Here is a 12606-nt window from a genome sequence, read left to right as displayed (position 1 = left end):
ACCCCACACGGCCCAGTAGTGCTCCCACCTGAGTCCCCAGCCACATGTGGTGGCCGGATGTGCAACCAGCCCCAGCAGGCCCCATAGTGTGCAGCTCCTGCACTCCTGCCAGGGTCCCCAACTGCATGCCGTGGCAGCATGTGGGGCCAGCCATGTTGCGTATGGACTTAATTAATGCCTAATTAATTACGGTTGCTCAATGGGTGGTTTCCCCCTACAGTCCAGCAGCAAATGAGGAGGTGGTCTTTGGCCCCAAGATAGTTAATAAATGGACTAGGACGTATATATCACCACCCAGTTCACCTGGTAATTAGTTATGATTTGATTAATTAGGACTCACATCAAGATGTTATTGGCCCAAATCAACAGTTTATTATAAAACTAACAAGAACAGGTAAGTATCATATGCCATACAACTACACAGGAACCCACTTAGTCCTAACAGTCACTATCAAATCCTATATTGCCTATACTTATCTTAATACCAGTGCTATACAAATCCTTACCCAACAACATCTAATTACAACAATGACAATAAGAGGACAAAACTTTATTATAAGGAACAGGGGAACTTTATTCAGTTCGGCTCTGGTCGTCGGGGTAGAGACGACTGCACCTCAGGTAGTGGCTTCTGATGTTCATTGGACACACGCCAAGAAGAAGAACCCCAACAACCCAGAAGGGAAGAACGGGATAGGGTAATACTTACCGATCAGAGCAGAGGGCCACTACTTTATGCAATAGGCACACCCAAAGGGAAGAGCTCAGGGAGCCAACCCTTACTGCTCTGGTGGCAGAGAGAGGATCTCTCAGGGTAAGGGCCCCTAGGACCCGGCAACTGGGCCCAGCACCAGGAACCTCTGCAGTTCACACAGTTGATCAGTCACTCAGCCTCTCCGTGGCTCTATCCTTCCTGCCAACAAGCATCCCAACTTCTTTCCTTCTCTCAGTCACACCTCAGGCAAACCCCAGATGCATACACACACGCACACACCCTTTATACTAGCTGTGCACACTGCTCTTACCCATGCTCTGCACACATCTCTAAATCTGCACCAAACACCCTTCTCAGTTCATTCTTACATCATTCTTAACAAGGTACGGTTATCTGAGATGGCCTCCACCTCTCTCCCCTGGGGAGGAGGCTCTTCTCAGCCAGGCTGGCTGACCTGCTCCACCGGGCTTTAAACTAAGCCCGCTGGCGGATGCGGGGACTACTGCCACTGCTGGCCCGCTGAGCGACCCTTGCAAAGCCAGCAGACCAAGGCACTTAAGGGAGCCCACCCCTGCCCCAGCCCTGGCACAATCTGTGGGCAAGGCAAGAGCCCCTAACGGCACACTTGCCTGCCTGTACACTAATGCCAGGAGCCTGGGTAACAAGCAGGAGGAGCTTGTCCTCCTGCTCAGTGCAAAGAATTATGATGTCATTGGGATAACGGAGACCTGGTGGGACTCCATCCATGACTGGACCACGGGTATAGAGGGCTATGCCCTGTACAGGAGGGATCGTGTTGACAAAAAGGGCGGGGGTGTAGCTCTCTATGTGAAAGAAAGCTACATGTCCCTGCAAGCTGATGTTGGCGACCGGCACGGACAGCTAGAGACCCTCTGGGTAAAAATTCGTGGGAAAAATGGCACATGGGACACAATGGTGGGAGTCTACTACAGACCTCCCACTCAAAGTCCTGAGCTTGACCAGGAGTTCGCCCGGGAACTGACTGAGGCCGCTTGCTCCAGGACCTTGGTTGTCATGGGTGACTTCAATTACCCGGACGTCTCCTGGGAAGATCACGCAGCAAAATCCGAGCGGTCGCAAAGCTTTCTCTCGTGCGCGGATGACCTCTACCTGACTCAAGAAGTCTATGGGCCAACGAGAGGCAAAGCGCTGCTCGACCTGGTACTGGCTACGGGGGACGACCTAATCGGTGACCTAGTGATCGATGGGAAGCTGGGTGACAGCGACCACGAGCTGATCACCTTCACCATCCGCCGTAAAGCTAGCAAGTCAGTCAGCAACACAGAAGTCCTTGACTTCAGAAAAGCCGACTTTGACAAGCTCAAGAGGCTTGTCGGTCAGGCCCTCAGGGACCATGACCCCAGGGAGATGGGAGTTCAAGAAGAGTGGTTGCTTCTCAAGGAAGCGGTCCTCAATGCACAAGCTAAATCTATTCCAACATGGAGGAAAGGCAGCAAGAAGGCACAGCAGCCCTCCTGGCTCTCCAGGGACCTAGCGGACCTCCTGCGGCTAAAAAGGAAAGCCTACAAAGGATGGAGGATGGGTTTCACCTCCAAGGAGGATTATTCTGCGCTGGTCCGGTCCTGCAGGGAGCAAACCAGGAAAGCCAAGGCTGCAACTGAACTCCAACTAGCTTCAAGCATCAAGGACAACAAAAAGTCCTTTTTCAGATATGTGGGGAGCCGGAGGAAAAGCAAGGGCAACATTGGACCCCTGCTAAACCAGATGGGGCAACTGACAACTGACCCCCAGGAAAAAGCCAACCTATTAAATAGGTACTTTGTGTCAGTCTTTCATCAGTCCCAGGGGACGCCCATGCCTGCTATGGGACAGGGAGATCCGGGTGATGGGGATACCCTACCCTCCATCAATGCTGACCTCGTGAAGGAACACCTTGAGAAGCTGGATACCTTCAAGTCAGCCGGCCCTGACAATCTGCACCCCAGGGTACTCAAGGAGCTGGCGAGCGTCATAGCCCAGCCCCTGGCATGGATCTTTGAAAACTCCTGGCGCTCTGGTGTAGTGCCCGAAGACTGGAAGAAGGCCAATGTGGTGCCGATCTTCAAGAAAGGGAGGAGAGTGGATGCGGCTAACTACAGGCCCATTAGCCTGACTTCTATCCTGGGGAAGATCTTAGAAAAGTTTATAAAGGAGGCCATCCTTGATGGACTGGCCCAGGCTAACATTCTAAGGGATAGCCAGCACGGGTTTGTTGCAGGTAGGTCTTGTTTGACCAATCTCATTTCCTTCTATGACCACGTGACCTATCACCTTGGACAAGGGAGAAGAGATTGATGTCATATATCTTGACTTCAAAAAAGCCTTTGATCTGGTATCCCATGATCACCTCTTGGCCAAACTCCCCAGTTGTGGCCTTGGCTCCACCACGATCCGCTGGCTGGGAAACTGGCTCCGTGGTCGGACCCAGAGGGTTGTAATCAATGGCAATCACTCATCGTGGTGCCCTGTGACCAGTGGGGTCCCTCAAGGCTCTGTTCTTGGACCCATCCTGTTCAACATCTTCATTAATGATGTGGACATTGGAGTCAGGAGTGGACTGGCCAAGTTCGCTGATGACACGAAACTTTGGGGCAAAGCATCCACGCCAGAAGATAGGCGGGTGATACAGGCTGACCTGGACAAGCTCAGCAAATGGGCGGACGAGAACCTGATGGTGTTTAACACCGAAAAATGCAAGGTTCTCCACCTTGGGAGGAAAAACCTGCAGCATCCTTATAGGCTCGGCAGTCCTACGTTGGTTAGCACTACAGAAGAAAGAGACTTGGGGGTCATCATTGACCACAAGATGAACATGAGCCTCCAATGTGATGCTGCAGCTAGTAAAGTGACCAAAACACTGGCTTGCATCCATAGATGCTTCTCGAGCAAATCCCGGGACGTCATTCTCCCCTTGTACTCGGCCTTGGTGAAGCCGCAGCTGGAGTACTGCTGGAGTTTTGGGCTCCACAATTCAAAAAGGATGTGGAGAAGCTTGAGAGAGTCCAGAGGAGAGCCACGCACGTGATCAGAGGTCAGGAAAACAGATCTTACGATGACAGGCTTAGAGTCATGAGGCTCTTTAGCCTGGAAAAGCGCAGGCTCGGGGTGATCTGATGGTCACCTATAAGTTTATCAGGAGTGACCACCAGGATCTGGGGGAACGTTTGTTCACCAGAGCGCCCCAAGGGATGACGAGGTCGAACGGTCACAAACTCCTGCAAGACCGTTTCAGGCTGGACATAAGGAAGAATTTCTTTACTGTCCGAGCCCCCAAGGTCTGGAACAGTCTGCCAGCGGAGGTGGTTCAAGCACCTACATTGAACACCTTCAAGAGTAAATTGGATGCTTATATTGCTGGGATCCTATGACCCCAGCTGACTTCCTGCCCTTTGGGCAGGGGGCTGGACTCAATGATCTCCCGAGGTCCCTTCCAGCCCTAATGTCTATGAAGTCTATGAAATCTATGAAATCTGGAGTTCACATGGTGACCTACTTACACAGACCTGAATTTTCACTGCAACAGCCCCACCTGGCCCCCTAACACACAGATCCCTGCACTCCTGCCCAAGTCCCCAGCCACACATGGTGGTAGCCAGCAGGGCCAGCCCCACCCAGCCACATAGTGCACAGCTCCCCACACTCCTGCAGTATGTGGGGCCAGCCTGGCCCCATAGCGCATGGCTGCCCATGCTCCCAGCCCGCTTTCCCCCATTGAGAGTGCCTGGCCCCGGCCTAGTGTGGCCTGCACCTGAATTCCCACTCTCTCAGGCAGGGAGGCTGGGAACAGCCAAGGGGTTGCCAGGCAAAACCTTCTGCCAGGCAGACGCTTCTCATCTCCAATGCCCCCCGGGTTGGGGTGGGGGTAGATCAGGCCAGGCTGGGGTTGTGGGGGTGGTTGTTTAGCAACAAGAACTGCACCACTTGCATGGATGTGCTGGCTTTCTGAGGGGAAGCGAGGGCCAGGGCTTACAGAGGGCTTATGGAGGGGCCCTGTGCACTCAGTGGAATTGCCTGATAGGCCAAATCCAGCCTGTGGGCCAAATTTTGCCCACCCCTGGTTTACAGGTATTAGCAACCCCAAAACTGACTAGCTCCTGTTTTTTTCAAAGCTGCTCATAGCAACTCTTTGACATCTGCTTTCCTTTGCCTTTTATGCGAAGTATATTGGAATATAGCTATTTTACAAAAGTAGACAGTACCAGATACTTAAGCAGTGTATGCACTTAAGCTAGAGTTACCATATGTCTGGGTTTTTCTGGATAGGTCCTCTTTTAAGATCCTCCCAGCTCCATCAGGGTGTTTTTTTAAAATATCAACAAATGTCCAGGATTTTGCTCTGCTCTGAATCAAAGTTTTTCCTGGTGCTTCACAGCTTGCCCTAGTAAGGAGCTATTTGGGACTTGGGGGGAGTAGGGTGAGGGCAATTGGAGATAGGGGACATCATGTGAGTCTGTGCACGCACATGCCTGTAGCTGATATGCAGCCAGGCAGGGTGGTGCGAGTAGTCCCAGCAGCAGGTAAGTTTATGGGGGGTGAGTGTTGGAGGGCCAGGGCTTGGGGACTGTCCCTGTCCGTGTGTGTGGAAAGGAGATAAGTGTGTGAGGGGGGCAACTGCCTGCTTGCACTAGGGGAAGCTGTCCAGGAGCTGGGACTACAGCAGGGCGGGGGAGGCATCTGCTCCTCCAGCAGGGGGCTCTTTGAGTGCAGCAAGGAGTTGTGTGACCAGGCCGAAGGCACCAGGGCCAGTGCCTGTGCTCACAGGGGCAGGGCAGCCAGGAGGTGCTGCAGGGCTGGGGGAAACAAGAGGCTGTGGGTCAAGAGTGAGGAGCACCGCCATGGTTGTGGAGGGGCTGTGGCTTAGGAGTTAGAGGAACCAGGGTGGGCGCAGGATTGTTGGTCAGGAGTGCAGGGCACAGGTATTAGCAGGGGCCTCCGAGTTGGGAGTGAGAGATATAAGCAGGAGTGGGGAGGTTGCAAGTTGGGAGTGAGGGACACCAGCATGGTCTGTGGGGTAGGGTAGGGTACTGTGGGTCAGGAATGAGAGACAGCAGCAGGGCTGGGAGGGCTGTGGCTTGGGAGTGAGGGGCAGAGATAGGGCATGGCCATATCAATGCCCCCCCGCCGCGCAATGATATTACCCTCTTTCCCCCTAAACATGTGTCCCTCTTTTTTGTAACTGGAAATATGGGAACCCTACTTAACCAGTATTTGTTGTCAGGTAAGCAGTAAGCACACATAGGAATAAGCATTGCACTATGCCAATGTTTTTCAATCTTTTTCATTTGTGGACCCTTAAAAAAAATTCAAATGGAGGAAATTTGAAAATGCAGGCCATTTTGGAAATTCTGAATGGACCTGTTGACCCCTTTGAACTATAAGTGTAGGTAGTCACATACTTTTGATTGATCGAAAGTAGCCTGGGGGGAGGGGAGCGGGGGAGAGAGGAACCTGAGGGGTTTGCAGACCACTGGTTAAAATCCACTGTACTATGCAATTAAGTGAATGATGCTCTTATTCAGTATGTATAAGTGTTATAGCAGAATATTAAGGGAACTATTTGCCAAGAGGCAGCAAATATAAGAAGCACTGAAAATACAAATACACAGACTCAAAGCAGTTGTCTTGAATCTTCTGGGACAGTCCCAAATTTTGCATCTGATTCCTAGGGGCCCCAAAGTGAAATAGGACTTTTAAGCTGAATTTCCATCCAGTTTCTACCCTGCAGCTTCTGGCAATGATCTACTATATCTGTTTTCAGGCACAGCTCATTAATCTTACTGCAGTGACACAGACAGACACTAATCAGAACTAGAAGCAGAAGTGTAACTAAGAGGGGGAGGGAGAGGGTTGCAAAAATAGTAGCTGCCATGCTGCTGGCCCAATCACTTTCTCCACCGAGTTGCAGATTCTGCTTTGTGTAGCACCACTATGCTGGGTGGAGCACTGCACAGTTACACCTCGGATTAGACTACTAGTTTTACAGGTCTCTGTTGAATCTGTGACAGGGTAGCAAAAGGTGCAATACAGAAGTTGGTCATTTCACACAGAGTAGCTTCCTGGGACCTATTCCAAACTCTTGCCACAAGTTATATTATTCCCTCCAATTGCCTTGCCAGGTTCCTACAGCTTTCCTTTTAAATATGTTTAGGATTTGGGGCAGTGGAGGAGAAGGAAAGGGAACAGAAAGTTGCAAAAGTATTTGCTGAGGCCAGAGACTACTTGTATATACTTGTATATACTTGTATATAGTCCACAACAAGAGACTACTTATATATAGTCCACAACAAGAATATAGCTTCTGCTGCCATCCTATTGTGGCCCAATAGGCTTCATAGTAGAAATATCCTTCAGGTCCCCAAATTCCTGTGTGCAAGGATTGAGCTTCTACTCTGTAGCTCCATTAATGCTGTTGGTTCTCAATACAGCTATGAACCTCATTTCTTCTGACTGTCCAATGTTTCTAGGGTCATAGAATATTAGGAATGGAAGGGACCTTAGCAGGTCCTCTAATCCAAATGCCTGCTCGAGGATGGAGTATCCCCATCTAAAAGGATTTCACTAAATTGTTCTTTAGTGTTGTTTCATTACCTGCTCTGACAATCTTCCAAGGACTGAGATTTCATAACCTCTTTATGTAAACTATTCTAGAGCTTAACCACCCTCAGAGTTAAAAGTTTTTCTTAATATCCAACCTAGATATCCACCCTTATAATTTAAGACTTATTTCTTATCCTATCCCCTGTGGACTCAGAAGAGTTTATTGACATCCTCTTTATAAAGCCACCCTTTCTGTATTTGAAGATCATATAGTTTAAGTCTTCTCCAGACTACATATCCCCAGTTCTTCCAACTTTCCTTTGTATGTATTCTAGACTCTTATCAAACATTTTTGTTTTATCAAATCAGCTGATGCCAGTACTCCAAGTTCTCTACATCTTGGTCTTGTTGGCCCCTGCCTGCCACTACTATGCAGTTGCCTTTGGTTTCTTCTCCACCACTGTCATGAGCCCATACTTTCCCTCATGAATGTTCTGTGTCACACTGTAGTTTGGACCACTGCTTTGTGTCAGTTTGATGGTAGGACAAATATACTCAGCTCCAAACAGAAGTCTGAGCTCCATAGTTGCTTCACTTGATAGCCTCTTAATGTATACAGCCCACCATTCCTCCATGACACTCCACTGGATTACACCTTTTGGCAAACGGGGCTTATACTGGACAATTATCTGGGTGTTCTGGGGTGGCCCATTTAATATCCCTTCTAGCTATTTTCCTTCTGCCATCAGTCTCTTTGGCTTAACTGCCAATTATTTCCTCTTGCTATTGTTTGGTTAGTCCAGGAAAGACTTCTTGTGCTCAATTTTTCACTTGATATTTAATCATTAAAATACTGTTCTAGTATGCTGTGACCCATTGTCCAAGAAAAATATGTGATGCATGCCTTGAAAAACAATGTGCTTTCAGTTTTCTGAATACGGTTCTTGCCCAAATGTTCTCCAAATTGAAATTTACTGTAACCAGACAATTTCTACCATTAAAAGTGAACACGTCTATTCCAACTTTTTGCTCATGTGTGGGGTGAGATTTCATAACTTCCGTTGGCAGTTCCTACATTGTTCTTTCACTGATCTATATATGCTCTCAACAGGCAGTCATATCCAACCAGTAGACAGACTTGCCAGTTTGAGTTGTTTTACTGCCTGTTTCACCACAACCTGTTCAGTGCTTTAAGTATGCAACTTTTCTAAAAAATGTTTGTTGAGGATTAATAGTTTTATTTTGCTACATTCCAGGGTTTTGTATAGAAATGTCAACCAATTAATTATTAGCCACACATCTGATACTGTTATAGCCCAGTGGCAGAAAACCTGCTTCCTAGAAAAGTGAAGCCTGAAACATCTGATGTGCACTGTCCTGACAGTTGCCTTTTTAAGCTTCCTGTCATCCTCAGACATGTTATGAAATGTAAAATTTAGCAAAAATCAAAGCACTCAGTCAAAATCTAGCATCTTATATAAAAGTGGCATAAAGCAAGGCCAGCAATAGTAGAAATTGTTCCTTAGAACTGTGAGGTAAAGGTAAAAAAAATGTAAGGACTCAAAGAGAGGCAGTCTGGCAAACATCACATTTTCTCTGTAGTGATAATGGGGATGTCACCTACGTCCACTGATGTGCATCATACCAAATCAGCAAATCTTTTTAGCTTTTTCATTTCTGCTGTGACAGAATGCAAAGAACCCTAGATGCCCTTGACACACCATGTTTATTAGCAGGCAGTTTGCCTAAAACATCAAGGATGAAATGTGTCAGGAGTATGGAGACCCTTAATTTTAACATGAGATTAGGGTTCCTATGATATGCCTTACACCCTAAATACTAAAGGACTGTCCATCTAATATCAGAGATGCCCAAATATAGTTAAACTAGGTGCTCTCCTTACCCACAGCAGTGCTTAAATCCCTGTATTCTCCCTGGGGATATTAAAATTATAAATAAAATACACCTTGAGGCAGACTGTTTCCCTGTATAGCTCTGCTACAACATCAAACTAAACAAAATGCTCTTGTATCATCTAACAGCACATTGGATCCACATATTATATGCTAGTCCTAACATAGCCTTTATTATTTCACAGGTATTTTATTTACCCATTTAAGAATGCAAGACAACTAGGACAAATTATTGTCCAACTCCTAAAGACATTACTCCATCACTGATGAGTCAAACTAACAAGAACTTTGCCTGCCGGATTTCTCACCATTGCAGTTACTGCGGTAAATCTGATTTTACTTGAATAATTCCTGAAAGTTTCAGTATTTCACTTTCATCTGCCAGTACAAACTGCTTAGGCAAACTGTATACATCATGTCATCTGGAGAAACTAAGCCCTTTTTGCTCAACTTGCATGAAAATAATTTACTATCCAGTTTAATTTAGTGACCAATTACTGGAACACATAATAATACAGTACTTCTTACATTGTAGCTCCAGTCCTCACTAGATATAAAAGGGGCCCAGAATTACATTATACATTATGGTCCCCCCACCCAGCCCCTATTTTTTCAGGAATAAGGGTAAAGTGTGCCACCAGTTTTAATCTGGGCATAAAAAAATGTGCCCCAGGTATCAGAAGTTTGGGAAACACTGCCTTAACCACCAGGTCACAGAATACACTTTCCCTCTTTCACGCTTCTAGTCTAGCCCCTTGAACCTTATATTTATTTAAGCATTGTGTAACACCTTCAACAAGAAGGGTAGTGTGTGCCTCTATATCACCCTGATTGCAAATTACTGTTCTGGGAAGCATGAGATATGGGTTTGAACCCAGTCCAGGTGAGGGATGGGAGATGCAGATTCAATGCCACTTCCTGATTTATTTTCTACCTATTTTCTACTTTTTACCATCTTTAATTTTCCCAGAGCCTGATAAAGGGTGTGTGCACCCAAAAGCTTGCACAAAAAGATTTTTTTTTTTGTGATTTCATAGTTGGTCTAATAAAAGGTATCATCTCTCAAACCAGAGTTCTAGAGCTTTGCATGTCTATTTCCTGGACAAGTATTCTAACCACTATGCTTTTTATATAGAGTGAAGCATCACCTCCTTTTTGTTCAGTAGTTGCATTTTCAAAGGAAATGATTAGGTGCTTCAGAAGGATAAGCTGAACAGGAAGCTGCATGCCTCAAGAAAATGACAGGGTGTATCTGAAATATCCCTCTTCTCTCCTGAACTGAAGTACCTGAAGAAGAACTGCAAGAAGGTGGCTTAGTTCATTTGAAATAATTTTGAAATGTTCTCCTGAGGGTTGGTACTTTTTGAAAGAATAAAGCAAGCTGGATTAAACCCACAGCCTCCTGCTTTCCAGATCCAGTGCACGCAGCACCTGCTCCATTCAGCCCAGGACCCAGCAGGAAAACATCCAGCATCCCTGGTGCTTGGCTGCCACCATGTAAACAAGCATCGTGCCTGGTAGACCTGTGCAAATAGGCAACTACTTGATTCAGATTTGGATTTGGCTGATTCAGATTCGGCTAATTTGATTTGGAAAAGATTCAGAAAAGATTCGGAAATTTGGCCATAGGGTATAATGGGGAATCAATGAAATAGCTGTAACTTTGTTGTTTTTTGGCTGATTTAGATGAAAATTCCAGGGATGGTAGCCTCTGCTGAGGGCATGCAGCCTGCCAAGTTTCGAGATGATAGGTGCATGGGTTTCTGGGAAACTGCACCTCAAATCCTGACAGCAAAACTCATCACGTGTGTGTTAAGTCACAGCAGGGTGAAAACTCCCAGAAACCTCTGCACCTTTCATCTTGAAACTTGGCAGTCTTTGTGCCCTCAGCAGAGGCTACCATCCCTGGAAGTTTCATCTGAGTCAGCCAAAAAACAACAAAGTTATAGATATTTTGTTGATTCCCCATTATACCCTATGGCCCAATCTCTGAATCATCGAATCTTTTCTGAGTTGATTCGGAAAGCCTATAGCTTCTAGCGATTCAATTCAGATTTGTAGATTCAGCCTCTGAATCTCCCGAATCATCTCCAAATCCGAATCGCGATCCAAAGCTTTGCACAGATGTAGTGCGTGGCTTCTTCCCACAGTGTTGCAGGGGCTCCAGCACTGCTGCTCTTGCCTGGATGCTTGGCAATCAAGCAGGTGAGAACCACAGCTTAGTAACCCACAGCAGCATCACGGCTTCTTCTTGCAATAGCAGTCAAGTGCCAGAGCAAGAACAGCAGTGCTGGAGCCCCATCAGTGCCTCAGGAAGAAGCCAAACATCTCAGGTACTTATCTGCTGCTACAAGAACAAACCATAATGCCAGGCTTTTCCTCTGAGACTCCAGCACTGCAGTTCTATCTTGGGCACTTGGCTTCTGCCACAGGATGGTCCCCCATCACAACCAGAGTCAGAGAAAAAGTCTGCAGACTGGATGACACATATCAATAGCGTGGATCCAGACTGAGAGCTGTATTTTTGACACCCTACAATGAGATGATCAAAATAGACTCTTTGGGCTTTAAAAAGGAAATACAGGGTGTGTCTACACAAGATATTGTACTGTGCAGTAGACTAAACTGCTCAGTGAAGTGTTACCATCTCTACACATGTATAGCATTTACTGCACAGTAAATTAATTAACCGCGCAGTAGCTACTGTGCAGTAGCTCACATGTAGAAGCTGATCGGTAGCAAATTGCTCCCAGTCAGCCTAGGCAGCAGCAGGTGGGGAACTGTTCCCTCCCCTGGGCAGCTACCTCCCAGCCCTGTGCCCTCAGCAGATCAGGGTACAGGGCTGGAAAACTGTCCCCTCCCTCAGCAGCTGGGGCATGGGTCTGGGAAACAGCTTCTGGGAGTGGGGACAGTTTCCCAGCCCTGTACCCTGATCTGCTGATTGCGGCTCAGAGCTGGGAGGCAGCTGCCCTGGATGGGGGACAGGTCCCTCTTCTCACCTAGAGACCAGCCTGACCCCAGTATAGGAGAGTAGAGCAGGGCAGGGCAGGGCAGGGCAGGGCAGGAGTAGCCCTGCACTGAACTTCTCCTGTTGGGAGCAGATTTGCTCCTGACAGACACATGTATATACACACTCCCAGGTAAAGCTTACCGCACAGTATTTTACTGTACAGTAAGCTGACAGCACATTAATAGCTTGTGTAGACACGCCCACAAAAACCACACACTATCAATCAAAGCAATTTTGTCTTGGTCACAATGAGTTAGGAACGGGTGCACTGTTTGAATAAGAACACTGTTTAATAATTTAACAGTTTTCTTTCTTCCCTTGCTACTTCACTCACTAATTTACATCCACTCAGGCCTTTCTCCATGTTCCTTTTTCTTACAAAAATATATTACTACTGCTAATCGCTGCAC

General features: G+C 47.1%; 1 long non-coding RNA gene across 3 annotated transcripts in view; it reads left to right on the top strand.

The window, feature by feature from the left end:
• Positions 1-12606, top strand: part of LOC149865722 (uncharacterized) — a 54137-nt gene that overhangs the window by 3972 nt on the left and 37559 nt on the right. For 2 of the 3 annotated variants that reach the window (XR_016441756.1, XR_016441754.1), the window contains exon 3: positions 9372-9510. This is a non-coding gene — a long non-coding RNA (uncharacterized LOC149865722). Of the gene's footprint in view, positions 1-9371; positions 9511-10321; positions 11069-12606 lie in introns of those variants that run through there. The other variant, XR_016441755.1, reaches the window with a different exon arrangement.

This window comes from Crocodylus siamensis, chromosome 4 (assembly GCF_052110815.1).
Source record: "Crocodylus siamensis isolate JL-2025a chromosome 4, ASM5211081v1, whole genome shotgun sequence".
Taxonomy (NCBI): domain Eukaryota; kingdom Metazoa; phylum Chordata; order Crocodylia; family Crocodylidae; genus Crocodylus; species Crocodylus siamensis.
The sequence above is the reverse complement of the archived record's forward strand: the minus strand, read 5'-3'. Positions and strand labels throughout refer to the sequence as shown.